The following is a 1,276-nucleotide window of genomic DNA, read 5'->3' on the forward strand; positions in this document are numbered from 1 at the left end:
ATTCTTTAAATACAAGGATTTTTTAATAATAACTAAATGTGAAACGTCTACACACTGTACATGCAATTGAAAATTGAAAGTGCAAATATATAAAAAAAACAATCTCTCTGAACAAAGACGTCTCTGTCTACGCGACATCCTCATTCTTGAGGTAGAACTGAAAAACCACTGTGTTCGTTGTTGTTTGTCATTTAGGTTCAAAACATCTTCGTGTCAGTTCAGAAAATCTTGATGACAATCAGCTGACCACGAAGTCATTAGTGAGAGGACGAGGAGATTCACTTTCTTTTCATTCCCTTTTCAAAGATACAAAGGAAGCCACATTCTCATTAACTTCTCTTTGCTTTTTTAAAAAACGCTTTCATCTTCCGCTTGTCTTTCGACTTCAAAATCCATCCCCGTCCTCGGCCCGTATCCTCCACTCGTTTCGTATTGTTCCGATACCCTTGACCATTTGGGACTTTGTGAAACGTCTTAGCCTGTGAGTGTGGGACATTAAAATTAAATGGCTCTAAAAATGGCCCCACGTCTGCAGGCCATAGAGGCAGTCTACCACTGTGGCCTTGAGTATTTGTGCCTCAAATATTTATTGGAGTCAGTATTTAGTTGCTGGACTTTGGATTTCTGTGGCGACTGTGAGGATTTAATAGAAAAATTCCACAACTGAATAGGTCTGAGGAAGGGACGTACAATGGCCGTGTCTTCTAACACACATTTATATTTACTGCACTTTATTTTTGTCAACACTGACTGCCTCAAACAGTGCTTTGACTCATGAGCTGGAGGTTAATAATAATAAGATAAATAAAGAGAAAAAAAAGGGCAGACCTTGAAATACAGCATTTTGTTGTGGGTCACTTTAATATCATTTTAGAGCTGGAATTTGATAAAAAAACACATCTTGAATTACCTGGTAATTAATGTTTATTTGCCTTCACTTGACCTCCCTACAGAGATGGTTTTTATTTTAAATAATTCTACAGAAAGTACTGATATTTTTTTGTGCCATTTAGAAGGATGAAATGTCAATAATATTTTACTATGGTCAGTAGGGGGAGAAGTTTTGAGGATTTTAACTGTTAATGCTCAGATCAGAGGTCCAGTGTTGTGGTTTCTGTGGTAATTATGGAAACTCACTCTTTGGACCCAAGAAGCCCATGACAGTATGATGCAAATGTCGAGCACATTCAGCAGTTGTTTCTCTCCTTAGACCAATTTTTTCTTTCCTAACATTTTAAGTCTCGACTCAGCAAAATGTTCTGTATACATCCATGTG

Source organism: Cynoglossus semilaevis, chromosome 2, assembly GCF_000523025.1.
Source record: "Cynoglossus semilaevis isolate Cse_v1.0 chromosome 2, Cse_v1.0, whole genome shotgun sequence".
NCBI lineage: Eukaryota > Metazoa > Chordata > Actinopteri > Pleuronectiformes > Cynoglossidae > Cynoglossus > Cynoglossus semilaevis.